The sequence below is a fragment of the Sander vitreus genome, chromosome 13, assembly GCF_031162955.1.
Source record: "Sander vitreus isolate 19-12246 chromosome 13, sanVit1, whole genome shotgun sequence".
Taxonomy (NCBI): domain Eukaryota; kingdom Metazoa; phylum Chordata; class Actinopteri; order Perciformes; family Percidae; genus Sander; species Sander vitreus.
Window position 1 is genome coordinate 28,198,779 of NC_135867.1, and position 20,684 is coordinate 28,219,462.

The following is a 20,684-nucleotide window of genomic DNA, read 5'->3' on the forward strand; positions in this document are numbered from 1 at the left end:
AATTTCCAAAAGCCCAAGTTGACTTATAACTGTTTTTCTTAAAACATGCTCTATGTCTAAACCTTTAATAAAAGAAAAACAAAACAAACTCCACAAAAACCAATTCAGTATGCAAACTGCTTTTGCAGCCAAAGGAGTGGGAGTTTCCTGAAGGCACAGCTCAGTCTTTGGATTTCTAAATGTAGGATGTCACTGACAATGACACAAACATTAAACTTTGTAGAAATGGTGATAAAGTTACTAAGCTATATAGTGTTGTTATGTATCACTTCATGTCAACGTTGCGTGCATGTATTCCTTAGATAAAACATGGAAGCATGTCTGATTAATAGCTGCTTTAAGACAAGTGGTAGTTAAACTGAAGCAGAGAGCTCCATGCTGTGTCGTTGTGGATGATGTTGCCATTAAATATCAATATTCCTCATTCAAATCTCTATACGTATATAAACTCAGACGTTGAGTGGCTGAAATGCTCTGCCTTTGTCTCTTTCACAAACATGCATGTATTCTAATTCACACTATTCATTTCCAATTCCTGTTCAACTCATTTCCAGTCTGAAGCCATGCTGCTTGTAATAGAGGCATGAATATATGCAAAGGTCAGCCGAGCATTCTGCATTGGTGAGCCTGCGCTTCACATTTACTGATTTGTGTTGGCGATGTGTCTCCTTTTTATGTCTGTCGGCTGTTTGCATTGGAGCATCGGGCCCGTCTCTGGCTCTCTCTTCGCAATCAATGCTTGATTACTCTGATTTCTTTTTAACAACCTCTGAGGAGTCTGTCATCTGCAGTTCATGAAGTGAGCTATAATAACCAACTTTGGTGCTATGAAAAGGGTTTGAAAAAAGAAAAAAGCCCAACGTTTGCTTCAAAAGAGTGGACCATGACAGCGTCCCAGTTTTAGAATGTGGATATCACAGACGGTGCACGGGACCCAGAGAGATAACGTGTGAAACGGGGCAACATGAAGAACAGAGGTTCATTCTGGTGACATCTGTGAGCTGTGTTCATTCTACAAAAACAACGCATTGTCTCTCAGGCTCACACAACATGGCTACAGACCATCAGGTAGCGGTAGGGTTGGGCATCGAGAATCGATTCCTACCTGGAATCGTTTCAAAAATTACAATTCCAGTAGAATCGTTTCTTCATTGGAATCGTTTAGACGATTTGGTTTCAAATCCGATCATCACTTCCCAATTTAATATGCACAAGTTTTGGTTTCCGAAGCTGCCAGGCTCTTGTTGTGTTGCAACCATGGAGCCCAGTAGGCAGCGCTCTAGCATGGTTTATTTGACGTTGAAAAAGCCCTGTAAAACTGCAAACCACCACTGAATCAAAATAAAACTTTCCTCTTATTTGTGAAAATAGGCATGTGACCCGTTTCAACTCCACCCCTCAAAGAATCGGAATCGAGAATCGATAAGAACCGGAATGGAAAGGAAGAATCGGAATTGGAATCAGAATTGTTAAAATCCAAACGATGCCCAAACCTAGGTAGCAGCAGCTTGGATTCCCCTCGAAAAATAAAAGCACCTGGACACATACAGTCATGTGAAAAAATTAGGACACCCATGCTAAAGTTGACTAAAAAAATGAAAAATAAAAAATTCATCTTTAGGAAATTGATCTTAGTGCCTTAATTAAAAAAATAGGAAAAATCCAACTTTTAAGGACACCAATTTTCTTTGTGAATGAATAATGTATCGTAAATAAATAAATGTTTTTCCTTAAAATACAGGGGGCATAAGAAGTACACCCCTATGCTAAGTTATTTCATGGATCCAGGATACTATGATCCTGATAAAGTTCCCTTGCCCCCCCCACATCATCACATAGCCTTCACCATACCTAGAGATTGGCATGGGGTACTTTCCATAAAATCATCTCTCAATGCAAATCAAACCAGCTATTAGGCTAACTGAAATACAACCATAAAATATGGCTCCAAATAGAGCCATATTCACAGGGTAGTTAAGGGCCTAATAAAATAGCATTCGGGCAATTTTCAGCCCAACCAATGTTACATACCCCATTAGGAGACCTTAAGGAACAGTGTAAAATACCCTATATAATCATTCTATCACCCCTTTAAGGCATTAAGATAAATTTCCTAAAGATGATTTTTTTATTCCTCTTTTTAGTCAACTTTAGCATGGGTGTCCTAATTTGTTCACATGACTGTATACTTAACATAAAGAGCACTACTCAAAGCAGGCGTAAGCTGTGCGGCAAGATGATGTTGAGCCAAAGGGGAATTGCACGAGAGAAGTGAGGGGGTGTGCCTAATTGTACATTATCTCAGTTTAGTGTCCTCCACAGGGAATTGTGAAGTACGTGATGCTTGACACAAGACATAGAAAACTATGGGGGGGAATGGGAGTGAGAGAGTGACAGCGCTTGAGTACTATGAAGTCATAGTGAGAGAAACAAAGTGTCTCCCCTGTTCTTTCTGACTACGGTGGGAAATGAGTCAGGGGGAGCGACGTGCGTTTCACAACAACAACTACGTGTTTAAAACTTTGGTCGTTAAGTTAAATAGAGCAGTCATGGGGAGGCCTCTAGCTCACCCAGTAAGAACACTTGCCCCATGTTGGCTGAGTCCTGCAGCGGCGCGGGTTCAAATCAGACCTGCAGCCCTTTGCTGTGTGTCTCCCCCTGTCATGCCTATCCACTGTTTCTATGTAATAAAGGGAAAAGCCCCAAAAGATCATCTTAAAAAAATAGAGTGGTCATACAATGAATAGTGGCTGTATAACAGTTTTTTTTCACTTTATTTATTAGGACAATGCACATTAATCAACATTTCTATAGATGTGCCAGTGTTAGCCAGACAGCTAATTGCCAACTGTAGTCCTATAGTTAGAATGCCTGTCTTTATGGTGTTTGCGAAACCCACGCAAACAAGGTGAGATCTACCCCTGCCTGGACCAGGGATTGAACTCTGTCAGTGGCTCCATGCTGTGCGGCAGCAGTGCTAACCAGTGATCCACCGTGCCGCGTTGAATAGAACGCTCATATATGTCGTTTTAGGAGTCACTGACAATCGACCTATTCTGTTTTTTAGGTATGAGGGCGTGTTGGCAATCTCACAGTAATCAATAGTACTGTTTACTGTACCCTGATGTATTTTCAAATGCTGCCTTTTACTTTCATTTAGAACTGATAAAAACAATAAAGACTTTAAAGGAAAGCTGCATGTAGAGCATCAGAACTCTAATACCAGACGTGTGTTAGACGTTGTTGCGTGAACATACAGATGCTTGTTTTTATGTTTGTGGTGTTTTTTAATGTTACCTGTTGACGGTTGGAGCAGACGATACAAGAACATTTTCAGACTTTAAAGTTTGATCTTATCTTATGGCTATTTGGGTTGTGCATTATGTCAGTGCATTGTGTCATTTGTGCAACATGTAAGCTGTTGGGGTTGGGCAATATGTTAGTTGTGCAATATCTCATTGTGCAAGGTCTGTGCTACACTTATTGCGTAGAATGCAGCCGACAGGGTTGTTCAATTAAAAACTGCCACTTTAAGGAGGAGTTAATGTGCTTACTATATAGGGACCTGTCTAATGTATATGAGTGCATGTTTTGTGTTGCATGAGAGTGTTTGTTGAGAGATGCTTATTTTCTGTATTTTGTGTTGTCTTTGGAAAGCTGCGGAACGGACAGAGTCCAAAACAAATTTCCCTTCGGGGGACAATACAGTATATCTTATCTTATATCTTATCTTATCTTAACAGTTTCTGTATCATTAGATAAGTAAAACATGTATTGCTTGTGGAAAAGGTGATGTTTCTATTGTTGATATATACAGTGCCTATAATGCCTGTAATATAATGTGAGAGGGTGAAAAGACTGCTTCTCTAATAATCACTTTTACTTCATGCTTGCTTGCGTCAGCCCTAATTCCTCTAGGTCCTCTGTCTGTCAGCAGCCTCATAGCAGTGTCCTCTTTTTATTCCCATTCATAGCATGACAACCCCGCTGAAAAAAAAAGTCAACGTGAAATTATTCAGCCCCTGTGCTCACAACTGCTGGTACTTTCCATCCATTTAATCCCAGCATTCACCAGTGCTTTTCAATGCCCAAAATTTAGCCTTTCAGCACTTTTACCTCCGTTTGTCACACTGTAGAAGGCAGGTAGTGAAGTCATACAAATGTAAATCACATCAAGAGCTGCAGCCGAAAACACATTACTGGTGAACATACATTTTGGCTTTTTTGTTTTGGCATTTTAGGCCTTTATTTGTATAGGACAGCTTAGACTTGAGAAGAGGGGGAATGACGTGCAGCAAAGGGACGCAGCTTGGAGTTGAACCCGCGGCGTCGAGGAACAAAACTCTACATACAGGCACCTGCTCTACCAGGCGAGCTAACCAGGGGCCCACGTTTTGGCATTTAATGCAATACAGGTTTTATCATTTTGGCTGTTGATAAACTCTAAAATAATGTCCTTTATGTTCAGGTTTCCTAATCTTCTGGTTGAGGTATGCACACGGTGGGAATGATAATAGGTTTTAATTAGTTTGACTCCCAAGGTGCAAGTTAGTCATTTGTGTCTGTGCCTGAAAGGCCTCAACAAGCTCTGTCTGGCCAATAAATGTCAAAATCAATTATAAATCTGAATATGACAAACCTGCATTCATTACTGGATGGAACTCAAGGCCTTTCTGACTTCAACGTACATTGACCACGTTCTGCAAGAGCATCATTTGGTAAAAAAACGATCAAGTGTTCTCTAAACTGCAGACTCAAATTGTGAAAGTATGTCATATTTTGTTTATTTGGCAATATCATATGAAAAATATGGAAACCATACTGTATCTATATCTTCCCCGCCAGCTCTAAGCATTATATTATGTGGCTGGAGGAAGTGGGTGTGCTTCAGGCTTGACAGCATTGAAGCTATTTTATAGTCCAGGTCTTGAGAGGGACAGAATGAGATGTCACCATCCAGAACAAGGAGCCCCCAGGCTCCACATTCCCGGGAAGCTATACACTCACGTCATTTGACTTGCTCGGAGCGCTGCAGCTCATAATCGAGCTTCCACCTCCACACAGACTATAAATGTCACCGCTCTGCAGCCCTCCGCATCTCAACTCAATTAAGTTGTCAATTCAATGAATGAGTGAGGTAAAGCCTCTTTTAGTGACATCTAATGTTCCCCATCTGAACGCTAGTCAATCACTCACAACCATTCGTTCAAAAAGCTACGAAAGCTAAGAAAGTTAAAAACTGTAATTCGTAACCATTTCACGTTGTTTATTGCTGTGTTCACTACATTGACGGCTGCTGTATGAGAATGCGACTCGTACCATACCGGACTTTCAAGCCAGAGAGCGGAGTTTTCTTCCCGGGGAAAACAAAAGACTTTAAACCAGGAAAGGAGTGTTTTAATCCAAACCACAGTCTTTTTCCTAATCTTAACTGGTCGTTTTGGTGCCTAATCTTAACTTTCGTGGCGGCAAAGCGCTCATATTTTGTGGACTAAATTCAACCGTAATGTCCGGCTCACAGTCACCTATTTTCGGGAAACTGAACCACCAACTACCGCTGATACAACGGAGGTCTGTAGCCTGCGTCACAAAGCTCTGTAGCAGCTTAAACAACTAGCAACTGCTGCTCTGCTACGAGCTCGCAGTCAGCCGCCGTCACATGACCAGCCAGCAATCTCCTAATTTCGTCGGATATCATACGTTTTGGTGTGCATACATTTTCATACGATGTCATGACAATGCGTTACAATTCGGATCAACACATGCTAAGGCAGTAAATGGGGATAGCAAGTCACCTAAATCAGAGATCTTCAACAGGGGGTCCGAGACACTTAGGGGGTCCTTAGAGTTTCTGTGGGGGGAGCAAGTAATTAATTATGGCAATCTGTCTGAAAATATCCATGAACATGAGTCCAACATGTTATTAGCAAGGATAAATCTGCCTATTTGTGATTTATTTTTAAATGTACACAACATTGATGAAAGGTTAATCAGCCTGTGGGTAAGGTAGCCACACAGATACAGTTAAGCTTAAGGATTCACTGTGCATGTATGTTTAACATTAAAACATAATGTATAAATATATGAATATAATAATAACTTTTATTTATATAGCGCCTTTCAAGAAACCCAATATTTCAATTATTATTTTAATAGCTTACTATTGTATGCACCATAAAAAGGTATGTGTAAAGGCTTTATGCTACCCTTGAAGTTATTGGAGGCCCAGTTTATTATGCAGCTTAATATTATACAATATGTAGCTCTCAGCCAAGAGGTCCTTGACTAAAAAAAACGTTGAAGAGCCCTGACCTAAACACATGACAGTTAAAGTGGAGATGATTTAAACATTATTTATTGTAATTTCTTTTTTCAATTTTGGTTGGGATAAGCATACAATGAATACAATACAATTAAAAAAAGGCTTCTTTTAAACAGCAAAAGTAATCTTACAGCCCAATTTAGTTTAACTTATCAATAGGCATGTGTGTTTATAATATGTAAAGCTGCACTAATCAATATGTGGTAACACTTTACTTGAAGGTATCGACATAATCATGACATGACACTGTCATAACTATGACATGACACTGTCATGAACGTGACATAAACGTTATAAACAAGTCATAAACGTTTATGACTTCTGTCATTAAGTGTCATTTGGTTTTTGTCATGACAAGTTGACATTGTTTGGGTTGTCTTGATTATGACAACTTGACATTAATCAAAGTGACATTACCAGAAGATGTATTTGTCATGACAACTTGACATTAAATTTATTAAGACAAGACATTATGTCAAGTTGTCATGACAAAGACATCCTCTGGTAATGTCATCCTGGTTAGCAGGTCTTTAACGACAACATCGCTTCAATGTACACATATTTAGTCAGTGGTTTTGTCACCAGCAACAACACGTTGCTCATCTTTGTTCCAGTTATGCACCGTAATAACGTTTAAAAAAAATCAGCAGAATATTCCGGAAATGACGTAGTAATTACCGCTCGGTGGATAGGAAAGATACAAATACATAATATTCGTAATATTGATGTTTTTGTCTAACGTTGTATTTGAGGATGTAAACAATAAAGATAACAATAATAATAAAATACAGTGTCATGTATTTGTCTCATGTCCTGTTTGCTCGGCCGGCAGGCGGCGGCAATCTGAAATGGAATGAAGCCCGCTCACGGCAGACAACAGAAACACAGGAGTCGAACATGTCCCCCCACCCACCCCGGAAGAACTACAAGTGCACTAGCTTTGTTACAGGTTCTGGGGCGCGTCCAGAGTGGGAGTTGTAGTTTTTAAATATATTGGTATATTTCTCATAAGTAGAAGTTGGCAGTGTATAATTTAGGATACACCCTGGGGTTTTTTGGGATGGAGAACACACTGGGGTCATCAGATTTTAAAAATCTAATTGTTAAATAGGTGAAAATAGCTTATTACCATATTTGACAGTGCTTACAGTGGGTAAACTTTGGCAACAATATCTACATGACAGCTGAGGTCCAGAGCTTTCTAGAACAGCTGGTCCTATGTGTGTAACATATTCTGTTGCTAAATGACAAGCCTTCAAAGATGGACTGGGTTCAAGGTTCAGAGGTCAATGTTTCAAAGCAGGAGTAATGTATCCTCTTCAGACTGACATATGTTACTGTCCAGGTTGAGACCTTTCCAACGATGTGTTTGCTATAGTAACTAATGACACCGTTTTCATTTTTACACATCACGGAGACCACTTTGCAGGCGATACTTTATTGCCCCCAGAGGGATATCTGCCTTGAGTTCAAATGCTTCACACATAACACTTGACATATTGTTTTATCATACAGCTGACATATAATTACAATAAAAAACAACATAAATAAAAGTGATATGTAGTCAGACTGAAGCACATCACACAATCTATTGCTCATCTTTCACAAACAGTGACAAGAGCAACCTACACACAACCATATATCATAAAGCTATTCCCCTACAGCCTCAAGCAACATTATTTAAAGTTTTAATTGAGGTAGGTCCGAATAGGCCTATAGTTTAGAAATATTTAGTTTACATTGGGGTACCCTATATGAGGATAAGAGCTCATCTGGCATGGAGAATAAAGATCAGACCATATTCTCTGTGCTTGCCTGGAGAGACTGTCACCTGACAAGCAAGCTTTAAATGAGATGTTTTTAGATATTGCCATGCTTTCTGACATATTAAAATGCTCTGTAATGCAGCCTTGTTTAACATAAACCCTCTGATTCACCGTGAGTGTCTGCTCTAAATGATAACACACACTTTGAACACGGGCTTTCCAGCCAAAGGTGTTGTCCATATAAACACCAAGGTGCCTGTAGGAGCAGAGACGATTGATTGGTTCATCATTTATGACCTCTGATAGCCTCTGACCCATGTCACGACCAACTCCTCAGTTTGTGAAATGGTTGAATGAGATTGTTGGCATTGCACCACGAGTCTCTATTTCAGCAGAATAAGTACTTGTGTCTGTGTGCAGTAGGCTGAGGTAGAAGTGTGCCAAAACTGCCAAAACACATGCTGTATATGTACACATACCCATACAAAGCTATATACATCTTACTCTGTGAACAAAAACCTGGGCAACAATCTGCTTATCCTTTTAATTTTCTGAAAATGCTTCCTAAAACTAGTCCCTTCTTCATTTTGAAAAGGTAGTCTCACTAAAGGCTACAAAGGTTAGGATGGCTACAAGCTGTAACCATAGTGATTGATATGAGGATCATCTTCTGAATATAATAATTAATATGTTAGGACTACCATGAATTGTTATTTCAAAAAAGTCATTTATTTAAAACAGCTAATAATGCAGTGTGATATTAAATCAAACTAAGTCCCATACATAAATATGCTCATGTTTTTTCCCTTTAGTCTTTGCTATTAACATTCATTAACTGCAAAATTAGAAAATTGCATTTTTAAATGAAATGTAAAATAAAATAAAAAATGCTTCTCTTTGTATATGGGTTAGGGTTAGGGATTTTTGTTATTATGGTGCATAACTAACTGGAACAGAGCAATGTGTTGTTGCTGATGACAAAACTACCGATTAAATATGTGTACATTAAAGCGATACTGGATGCCCGCATTGCATTATGGGATATCGGCTTTGAATGCGTCCAGCTCGGCTCATATCATAGGCTACTACAGCATACTGTAATATTTCACTGGTAATGTGACCAAAATAATATTATTAAAATTAAGAAATGAATACCATGATAACATCTAAAAAAATGTTGATAGATGTAGCGTTATAGTTTTAAAAATATCAATAAACAAAGCAATCCAGCTTCCCTGGCCGAAATAATAACATTAAAAGAAAAACATATAAACCATGATAAGATCTGGTGAATAAATGGTGATTAAAACAGCGGTTATTGGGCTAAAAATACCAATAATAAAGAAAAGCTATACAGCTTCTCTGCTGCAGAAAGAGTCAAGCTGTGATCACCAAAGAGGCTTCCCACTGAAATACATTGGTTTAAATAACGCATCACGAAAAAAAAGAAGATAAACGTGTCCGTGTACACGAATCAATAGATTAAATTACGTGACCATATGACGAACTGCCGTGGGACTGGGTTGTTTTATTTCTCCGATTCACGGCTTTGTTCTAACGCCGCTGGGCGCTCCCTCTCTTCAGTCTCTTCAGCTCGCTCCACCGTATAACATTATCGGCTATCAGGCGGTCGATGACGCTCCATCTAAAACTGCCATTTCGACCAGCTGTTTGCAACATTAAAATAAAATGGATTATTGATCATTTTATTTCTATAGTTTATAGCTGACTTTACCAGCTGACTTCTCTATTGGCTGTTGAAAACAGGTCCCATACATTCTAAAACCACCCTCTGTGACTTGAACAGTTGAGTCTCAGCGAAACCATCAGCCGGTTTGAGTCGAGCTGAGACGGACTCGTTCAGACCGCTGCAACTTTTTAATGCAACGTTCTAAAATGCTTTCGTCTCGTCGTAAATCTTTGGTCTGAACTGGGCTTTACAAAAAAAAACGCATGGTACGCAGAATGTTGGACTCCCAACCATCCACCCCAACTTCGACACTTTGACCTATAATTCACAATGATGGAAATGTTCCATGCAGCATGCTTTTTTGTATTTGGCAAAGAAAATTTGTAACATTGAAAATTTTTTGAGTTTTGGAATTATGTGGGTTTTGATGATAAATAAAGATACTGTGCTCAAAAGTAATAAGGTACTAATTTTGAGATAAATAAGACCACAAGGAGACAACAAGAGTAAAAACAAGACTCTATCTGCTTGATGATGATGATGTCTCACTAAACTAATGGTAATCATGCAGGTCTAATTGGGTGGTTTGAATCAGAGAACCACAGGGAAAAGCTGAAGGCAGTAAGTAACCCTCCTGCTTCAAATCCCGTCGAGATGTCACCGAGCAAAGCACTTAACCTCTAACGCCTCCACTGGAGCAGACTGGGCAGCTTCCCGGCATGAGCCAGTGTCAAGCAGTGCGTCGCTGTGAAAACACATTTACTCAGCACAGTTCTCACTTCTCTACCTCGATGTCAAATGACATTTTATGGGTGAAGCAGGTTTTTGGGTCTCTAAAAAACCCCACAAGATTTCCAAAGTGCCTGAAGGCAACAAAAGCACCTTTTATCTGTTAATTGGAATGAATGACAGGGAAAAAGAAAGACTGACAGAGGAATGTCATCGATGTTGAGTGTGTCGTGATGTCACAATAATCAGACTAATCAGTTTAATGACCACTATTAGGCAATCCTGCACACACGTCAATCAAACTGGGAAGGTAGCTGCTACGGTGTACTTTACGTGGATGACAAGTGATGGGTTCAGTGTGATATCACGCAGAAATCAAACCCATTAGAGTAGAGTAGTAGCAGTTGTAGCCAAAATTGGTCAGACTGACCACAAGTGCAGTCCACTTATCATCATGTATCTGTACAATAGACATAATGTAGGTATGCATATATATATATATATATATATATATATATATGCTTATATTTCAATGATGCTATCAAAGCAACTAAATTGTTGCCAATCGATGCCATTGTGGGAGAGAGAGAGAGAGAGAGAGAGAGAGAGATTCTAAACTGTATGTTCATTAGTGGTTATGAAGAGATTTATTCTCAATTAAGATATGCACCATTACAAATTGAAATTCTCTATATAGTATGATAGGCCAGTTATATTGATTTAGAATGTTTTAGGGGAAGTGGAGCTGAGGCTAAAATGGTTCTGGTTCATATCCTTACCAGGGTTTCGAAGGCCTTAGCCACTGGGAATTATGTATTTTTAAGACGTTTATTTTAAACTACAGTTACAGTGGGACGGCTTGGTTGGAAACTTTGACGTAGTCATACTGTATTTTCAAATCTCCAGTTTTTAGCACTGACTTAATGTGCGGCCCTATGGAATCTGTCTTATAGCTTTTTTTAAATCTCAATTTTGCGATTCCATCCATGATTCTGTTATCACAGAAACTACTGGGCTCTACATTAATGCTGCCATCAGTCTGGGACTGGCCTGAGCCGGGCCCTTGTCAAAAAAAAGACACTTTTTTTGCATTTTGCTGCTCTAACATACAGGAAGATTTCCTTTTTCAATGTCTGAACCCCTTTTCCTGTCCTGCAAACCCATCAATTAGGATTTGATATAACAATTGACCTCTTTATTTTTTTAACTGCCAGTCTGGCATTAAAACAGTGATTCACAGACACAGCAGTGACTGTATACAACAGGTGCTTTGCAACACCGTATTATCATCAAGAACTAACATAGCTGAATAGCTCATTGATAACAATTGAACGCAAAGTGGAAGAAAGTGTTAGATCGGCAAGAAAGAAACCTGCATGCTGTCGGTGCTGAGAAAATGACAGGAACAAACACAATACAGCATCAAGCGTCAACTGAGGGTACCCCCTGATCAGCTGCAGTCTGCAATACCTTTCACAGTGTAATTTACACTTAAGGTGGGAGCCACAGGCCAGATGTGCATGAAATGGATCACGGCGGTGTTCTGGACAGCGAATTAAACGGTTATCTCTGCCGCTCTGCACTGTGATCCCTCTTGATGACTTCCAGATGGTCAGACTCCATCTTTAAGACTCTCTTTGTCCACAAGGGAAGCCAGGGTAATGAGGTCTTAGTCATTGGCTTTAATGAAATATCACATTGCAGACTTAAGGGAGCAATGCGGCGGGAGGATATCAACGCGGAAGTCAGCCAAACACCTCGGCCTGTATGCAGCGAAACGCTGAGAATGCCTCTGGAAAAATCTCGACGATTTGAAACACTTGGTAAATAATTCACACATTAATCACACATTTCTACCCAAGTAGAATTAAGCTCACAGTATAATTGGACCTCAAGAGAGTCTGGCGAGAGAAAAAAAAACAGGACGTGGATGTGTTTCTGCGAGATTTCCCCATTGTATGCAAGTGATTGCATGCCTTACTAATTGTGCTGGAGCACTCGCAGATGCGCGGACAGGAAGCACTTGACTTGGGGTTCGGGCTCTTGGAGAAAAACAATAATTAAGAGAGAACAAACAGTGATGATAACAGCTGTGGGAGGGGCTGGTGGTTGAGTGGCTGTGAAGACGGCGGGTTGTGGTCTGCGAGAGGTTTTCAATTGGCAGCGAATCAGAGGACAATTGCGCCGGTGGCCTGCGCCCTGCTCCACCCCTCATCCCCAACACTCTCCAAGAGCAGGCATTTGCCAAGATCTTAATCACAATGGCCTCGGGCAATCAATACCAAAGTGGCCCTTAGGTGTTAGACATCCCCGAGAGAAGGTGCCCATTACTTTCTAATAAAGAGATTGATGCCAGCAAAGTCATCCTCATCACCCTTTAGCAATAGCTTCCTGACTGCCAGGCATGTTGAGTTCACTTTTGCAGCGACACGTCCTCATCCATCCACCCACATTCCATTCAGCGACACCTCGCCACGGAGGCCGCAGCATTTTCACAAGCATCTCATTTTGTCCTTCGTTGTCATATGAGAGCTGCGTATGGGAGGGAAATGGATTCAAGTCTATATATCATACAGCAACACGTCCGTGGAAACAAGTAGATGTGGTCGCCCAGGGCAACGTTAAAAAACTCTCGCTGCGATGGACTCACTAATTCACACATGTCAAAGCAATATGCACGATATGAAGACTATTAAGACTTTATCTTCAGATGTCTTAATAATCTCAGTTTAGTTATTATTAATGGCAATAGTGTGGGCTTGCTGTTTTTTCAAGGGGGGGGGTCACACACACACGCACATGCACACACACACACACACACACACACACACACACACACACACACGCACGCACACGCACGCACGCACACACACCCACACACACACACACTGAACAGCTGTTTTAAAAAGAGCTGCAACCCCCGCCCCCCATTTTATTTCCCTTGAGTAAAAGCACTTTAATAAACAGATTTTTTTGCTGCTCTGTGGCGTTTTTTCAGTAAAGCTTTATAAAAATGTCAGCTTAAGGCGGAAAGGTGCACACATCTAATTATTATGTGGTTATATTCTTTTTGTTGAAAAAAATCAAGCCTCTACGCGCTCTCCTACGGGAATGGAAAAAGGAGCTTACTGTGACTAATAATACATTAACTTAAGAAATATGCAAAGCCTTGTGGCAACCCAAACTTTTGACTTTTTTTAGGCAGAGGGTTTTCATATATATTCAAGTAGGAAATGCTATTGAAACGTGTGAATTACTGAAGGAGCTGTGACTCAAAACGATTGCACGCTTTTGGTTATAACAATATCATAAGGCTCTGCATACAGAGACAGAAGAGCAGCACTAATCAATGACATGATTCATTATGGTCTGCGGATACCCTGTTATTAGTTTTTTTCACAATGTGGATTGCACTTCAGAGGATAATTGTGGTTTATTATAAACTGGGTCTACTAGGTAGTCTTTGGTATTTTGGTACTGACTGTCTGACTGCTTGTGCTTCTTGACCCATTGGACTTATTTTTAATAGAATAGAATAGAATACACTTTCTTGTCCCCGATGAAAAATGTGTCTTAGGCATAGTGCTACAATCTGTTGCTTCACAACACAAACACGTAACAGAAAAAACATTCTAAAATCAACATAAAATCAACATAAACACATAAACATAAGAGCAACAAAACATCTTAGGACATAAATGAAGGACACATGTGATTGTACCGACAATACGACACCTTAAATAGTAACTGTAATAACTATGTTGTGTGTATTTATTGGACGTTTGCTCTGTTGTGCTAAGATTTACTGTTGGAGTTCAGCAGCTTGGGACGTTGGGATAAACGATAATTGATGTCTGCTTGTTTAACATCTCGGCACACGGAATCTTCTCCCTGATGGCAGAAGTTCATATTCAGGAAAGAGAGTTGTAATGCTGTTGCTATATTGGATATATATTCATAATGCTGTAAAATTACCCCAGTTGCCAGTGAATATATAAATTATATCTGCACTAAATGTATGAGGAAAAAAACACAACAACAAGTTAAAACCATATCAGAAATCCAGGATGGAAGGGTTGGAATATAAAAATGTCAACCAAGCATATCCTTATAATTGCTTGCTACGATCGTATGTGATTATACCAAGAGTCTGGGTCTGTCCCAGGTTTCTTCCTAAAAGGGAGTTTTTCTCACCACTGTCGCACTAAATGCTTCCTCTTGGGGGAATTACTGGAATTGTTGGGTCTTTGTAAATTATAGAGTGTGGTCTAGACCTACTCTATCTGTAAAGTGTCTTAAAATAACTTGTCATGATTTGATACTATAAATAAAATTGACTTATTCACATGTAAAGTTTTGTTAGCTTTAGAAATGGTTTAAAACATCCTCCTCTCTGATTCGACCCACAGGAGCGCTTCATGGCGGTGACAGGAAATATGACCTCACGTTTTTTTCTCGCCACTGTCGCACCAAATGCTGGCTCATGGGAAGATTGTTGGGTCTTTGTAAATTATAGAGTGTGGTCTAGACCTACTCTATCTGTAAAGTGTCCCGAGATAACTCTTGTTATGATTTGATACTATAAATACCATGTCTTTAACGTTGTTATACTTCCTCTCCTTACTTCCTGCTTTGCTCCCGTACTCGCTCAACTACTACGGCCACTAGAGGGCACCGCCTCTAGAAACCTAAATATAGGTCAGAATGATGCTGGAACAAACGACTTCTGGGAGGGTTTTCTGGGGGGAGGGCAGTGTCTACAATTTGCAATTAACCTGATCAAAAATGTAATAAAACCCAATAATTTAATTTTAACTTGACCAAAAAGGTAATAAAATGTCCTGATATTGTATCAAAAGGTTTACCGATGATGCAATTGCTGTTAGGTGGGTCATTTCTTTCAATACCAATTATGTAATCATTTTAACGGATAATTCAATAATATAAAAAAGTATGCTTTTTTTTCTAGTTGTTATTGTCTTAATGTTATTATAATACAAGTCAGGACATTTGATCACATCAAGTTATTAGACATTAGGTTTTACTACATGTTCGATCAGGTTAAAGCTGCACTAGGTTGGGTTTACTTTACGTCATTGGGCAAAACATTCATAATTATCTTTCAGCATATTGTAATTCAAGAGGTCAGAGACAAAACCAGACGTCTGCATGTTCTCCTTGGCTCTGTTTTCAGACTTCAGTAAATCTAGCTGTCACGGGAGAGTTTGGCCAATCACAGATCATTTCAGAGATAGAGAGCCTTCCTATTGGGTGTCATTTTGTCATTAATTGTGTACATATGTAAAACAGGTGCTCAAATGTGTGCTCCAAACTAATAAAGAGATAACAATTGCATCTATGTTATAGTGTTATAGTATATAACATACATTAAATGTGCAGGAAACGATGCTGCGCAAAGATTGTTGATATTTGAACTCAACTGCCAAACAAATACAATATACAATATAGTTGATGGCAAATACATGAATAAACACTTAAAACCCTTACTTATAGTGTGATAAACCTTTTATGAATTATTTATATACTGCTTGTAAATGTGTTGAATCTGAGGACGTCACTGTGTTGCACTAAGCTGAGATTGATGCTACTGCTGTGACGCCAGTACAGCGTGTGATTTCTGAGCTTGACTACAGTCCACATAACACACTGTGTACTATGAATGCCTTCTCTCACATGATATATTTGATTGTTTATCTTCTGCAGCGACTCACTGAAGGACCAGGTCGGCGTCGCTGGGACCTGCTTCCCAGTTGCAGGACAAATGATGAACTCCAAATGCAATGTGCCATCCAAACAAAACAAGACAAACTACCTAAAACCTAAACTGCGTCTTGATCCAATACATAGTGTGTAATGCTTCACGGAAATAGCGACCTTGTTTAATGTTAGATGATGTCAGGCGGAGTGTGTAAATGAAACATATGCAGAGACTGCATGGAGTTCAGTCTCTCACATTACAGTGAAACTGGGGGGGGAGCTGTAGTTGCAGTGAATGGATGATATTGCATAGCTAACCGTTAGCTAGCAGCTGGATTAAACACAGTTAAAATGCTGACAGCTAAACGGTGTAATGTATGATTGTATTTTACCAGGACGTACAACAGCCAAGTCAAAGTTATTGTAAAATACCCTTTTCTCATTTGTTTTTGTTGTTTAACACCAATTTAATGGTTAAAGAAGTTATTATTTTTTAATAAATCATTTAAATTCCCCCCTTTTTTTGTGCTGATCCGAAAATTGATCCGAAACGTGACTAGAGATTGCCATGGTTGTATTTCAGTTAGCCTAATAGCTGGTTTGATTTGCATTGAGAGATGATTTTATGGAAAGTACCCCATGCCAATCTCTAGGTATGGTGAAGGCTATGTGATGATGTGGGGGGGCTATTTTAATTCCAAAGGCCAAGGGAACTTTATCAGGATCATAGTATCCTGGATCCATGAAATAACTGGCCTTTCAAAATAAAAGTCTGCCTGCCTCTATGGGAATTTAACATAGGGGTGTACTGACTTTTGTTGCCAGCGGTTTAGACATTAATGGCTGTGTGTTGAGTTATTTTGAGGGGACAGCACATTTACACTCTTATACAAGCTGCACACTTTATACTTTACATTGTAGCAAAGTGTAATTTCTTCAGTGTTGTCCCATTAAAAGATATAATGAGATATTTACTAAAATTGCTTGGTTCAGCACAGTATTCTCTGTTCTGCTCCAGCTTAAACTCCTGCAAATATATGTCCGGTAGACTAGTGACAACTGGACAAAACACAAACATGTGCAGCCAAACAGCAGTGACAAACTCAACAATCCTATGTGAAAACTGGATTCAGAAAGAAAAAAGCATTGCCAAGTGAGATACTGGGATCAGGAGCATGGTAGCGCACACACAAGCTCACACAAAACCTGAACACTTCTAGGTTACCTATCGATTCTTCTCTCCTATCTAAAGATGATACAGTCGCTGTGTTACTTGCATCTTGTGCAATGGCAGAGGGGTCATTGAGATTAAATGGCAACCTCAGAACTACCTCTTAGTTGATGAGACCTGTCAACGCAGTGGGAGAGTGAGGGATTGTACTGAAATAGAAACACAAGTGTGTCACATCCCCTCAGCCTGCCAACAAACACTATGGCTCCGTAGTGGGGAGTCAGGGCAGATGTTCCTCCAGCATATTATACTTTACAGCACTGCTGGACATACGTAGGTGCTCAGTAAGATTAAGTGGCTCATTAAAATGGAAGTATTCTGGTTAAAAGGGGCTTGATTGGCTGGGGAGGAGCGTGACAACAACAACAAAGGGTGATGCAAGGGTGTGTGAGAGGAGTTTGTTAATTGGCATAGGACTTTCCGTCTCTCATAGTGAGAACAGAGAGAAGCTCCAGAAATGCAATGTGTATAATGCTATTGTTGTCACTGCACTTTCATAAGAATACTATTGAACTTGTGAAAATCCTGGGGGGTTATGAACAAATAGCTTTTTTTGGCTTAACCAAAACACATTTTCATGTGTTTCATTCATTTCTGTCAAACCCGTGCAAATTTAAATAAACAATTATGCTATGAATGTTTACAAGGAAAACAGCTTAATTCAGCAGAGACATGCGATTGGTTACATGTTCAAATCTGGGGCCCAGTTCCTATATACGTTGAGAAGGTCAAGCTCCCTCCGCAGTGTTAAAAGATGGTCATTTCTCCCGCACCTTTTGCTGTGTCAGCCAGATGTCACCATACAACTGCCCCAGAAATAATTATGTTGCTCAGTCAAGCATTGAAGGGCACCCGGACACCTTCTAGACAGTCGGGATGCACATATGTTACTGTGTGTTTGTGTTTGTGTGTGTGTGTTTGTGTGTGTGTGTGTGTGTGTGTGTGTGTGTGTGTGTGTGTGTGTGTGTGTGTGTGTGTGTGTGTGTGTGTGTGTGTGTGTGTGTGTGGCTTTAGCTGTCCCTACCCTGTAAAATATATATTTGGAGAGTTTCCCCAGTCAGGAGAGGGTGAACACTAAAGGTTAATTTTTAAACTTTTATCAAATATTTAAAGCAGAGCTCTTTAACAGGGGCTGCGGGACCCCTAGGAGGTCCTCAGGGTTACTGCAGGGGGGGCCACCAAATTATTAATATTTTTGAGAAAGTTTTTTTCAAAAACTAAAATGTCTTAACCTGAATCCAACATATTATTAGCAAATATAAATCAGCCTATTTGTGAGGAAAAAACCCTGATAACAGACTTACTGGCCTATAGGTAAGGTAGTCACTAAGGTAGCCATCTACAGATACAGTTCATACTAAGGCCGGTTACACACTGGCTGCGTGGCGTGAGCGTGGCGTTTCTGTTGCGTGTCAGCTGCGTGGATTTTTCTATGTCTTTAAACACCAGAAACGTGTCTGTCGTGGCGCTGCTGTTGCTAGCCTTGTCTGGACACATGGATGTTTCCCATTGATAAAATAAAATACCATGTTAAACATAAATATATACTGATCTGATTACAGCAAAGACAACGTCAGCAGTATTGACGGCAAAATAGGGTACAGAATATTTCGTTCTGTACTGACAGGTGCAATATGAAAACATTTTTTAATTACATTTATATCTGCATTTATATCAAAACCTAGAGACTTTAAACATGAACATGTCATTTATTAATATGTATTCGTGTCAAAATGACATATAAACATCTTTTCTTATTCTATTTTGCCTGGAAACGCTTCCAACATGCTTGTGTGTCGCGTGAAAAATAGGCGTCGGTCCTATTTCTAGCATGCACGTGTTTTCTGAGACGTTCGTGTCATGCAGGCAGTGTGTAAGCTCTAACCGAAATAAAAACATGCCACGCAGCTGACACGCAAACGCCACGCAGCCAGTGTGTAACCGGCCTAAGGATTCACTGTGACACATGTATGATTAACATTCAAACATGATTGATAAAATCATGCCAACAATTATTATTTTAATAGTTTAGTATTCTATGCACTAAAACGGTATGTACTAAGGCTTTAGGCTGCCCACAAGTTATTCATTATGCAACTCCATTTTATATAATATATGTAGTAGGGGGCCCCTGCTCCGTCTCTCTTTCAGTAAAATGTGCCTTGGCTTAAAAATCGTTGAAGACCCCTGATTTAAAGCATTTCATTTGCCAAGAAAGCAAGGAAATGGTCATAGTCATGATTTCAAAAGGCTATGACCAAAGTCAGTGGGCTTCATCCTCTGAGGACCAAGAATATCAGTCCAAACTTTTCCTGGCAATCCATCCAAAGGTTGTTGAGATATTTCAGTCTGGATGTGGAACCGACGACTGACAGACCAATATTGCTATCCATAACGCAATTAATTGCCTGATGTAGGCTTGTTGATTTGTTTTCTACGCTTGCAATGGTATCATCATCATCTCATTCAATCAGTTTCAACCTCCAGCATGAACTGCCTTTTCTGAAATGCATGCATGGATGGGAATAATTCCCTCTTTAATGCTGTCATTTATATACAGACTGATAATCTAATTCATATTTCTAAACCGTATTGCAAAGTAACCTATGGTCATATATTGGTCACCAGAATGTCCAAAAATATGAGTGTTTTAATTTAAAACAATAACCTTCAAATTAAAACCTGCGATAGTATGTGTGCATATGACTCCCCAGCTTCCTTGACATTTAGATTCTAAAATTGAAAGTGCAGTTTTATTGCTACCAGATGTTATCAATGGAGCCAAAACAAGAGAAAGGGCAACGCCTGGATTGGTGACATTTTCTTTCAAACTAGCCAAAGTTGATTAAAGAAGGGCCCATTTCCTGCTGATAGCACTGCCGTTAAAAATGTACGAGAAAAGTGCTCCATTTAATTGAATTAGCTCCTGGAAAGCTCTCTGTTCAACAAAGGGGTTAAAGCACACTGAATTGTCATTCCTTGAGACTATTTCTTTAAACCAAGTCATCTAGTGGGTTCAGAAAATAAAGAAAATGGTTCATGAAGCTTTACGAGGCATCATTTGGCCATCACTGTCAAATGGCCGAAAATTGTATTAAGTGTCTGAGCTGCACATGAGTTCAGATGGCTCTAAATGGCAAGCGGTAGAATATGGTGTGTCTAAAGGCTGTTTTATGCTTCTGTATCAACTCCACGCCGTAGCTACGCCGTCACTTCTACGCCGTTGTG